This window comes from Bos mutus, chromosome 2, assembly GCF_027580195.1.
Source record: "Bos mutus isolate GX-2022 chromosome 2, NWIPB_WYAK_1.1, whole genome shotgun sequence".
Classification (NCBI taxonomy): domain Eukaryota; kingdom Metazoa; phylum Chordata; class Mammalia; order Artiodactyla; family Bovidae; genus Bos; species Bos mutus.
This window is the reverse complement of record NC_091618.1, coordinates 46,762,026-46,763,046: the sequence shown is the minus strand read 5'-3', so window position 1 is coordinate 46,763,046 and position 1,021 is coordinate 46,762,026.

The window sequence follows — 1,021 nt, the reverse complement described above, 5'->3', positions numbered from 1 at the left end:
CTTTTGCACTGATTATCTTGTTATACACCAAACTACCTTGTTTTGTTTTATTTTGTTTTTAAAACCATTCAGTAAATGTGAACACCTATAAGATTTTAAAAGTCACCTTCTGCCCTGGCCAGTTTTCTCTCATTCTTCATTCTTCAGCTTTCAAAATTACTTGTTTACTGTCACCTGCTGCATTACTTCCATTATATGTAATCTGATGACTTGAGTAGGTTTATCTCTCAGGTGCTTTTGAATTTGGTTTTTGTAACTTTAAAGATCACTTATTATTCCAGTATTAAAACGTAGTAAATCCTATTCGTATCTGAGATTAACAAACATAGCTTACTGTATTGAAGTGATTAATAAAAATCTCTTCTGCCTAGATGGAAAAGCTTTCTTATATCCAGCAACTAAATATCCAGCAACTAAAAGAATGAGCCCAAGAAATCTACATTTTGTTTAACAAACACCTCAGATAATGCTGGGGCAGACTGTCCTAGGACCAAACTTTGAGAAACAGTTGTAAGACCACAGAGTCCCATAGAACTTACTCATTTATCAACAGTGTGTGTTGAATGGAGGCTACATGCTTTATTAAAGGAACAATTTACACTAGTTTAGAGCGTGGCACCCTGATAGTTTTTCCTTTCCTGTATTATTATTACTTGAAGGCTTTGAATCTCTGTCATTATCTGGTATTTGGTTTCCTAGTGTTTCTATTTTTTCCTCCTTTCCATGAGGTTTGTCTTTTTGTTGTTGTTGTTCCCATGCAAATTAGTTTTCATTGTATCAGACTTATAATCTTTTATTGTTGGAACTCAGTCACATTAAGAAAGTTTTCCTGTTCCCAGATTAAGAGAGACATTTACCCATGGTTTCATTTTGTTTTGACATTTAAATTTCTGATTCATGTGGATTTTGTTTTATGGTGAGATATGAACACAATTTTGACCTTTTCCCAAAGGATTGCCCGTTAATTAAAAAGTCCATGTTTTCCACTACTGATTTGAAGTCCCACATTTTTCAATGTTGT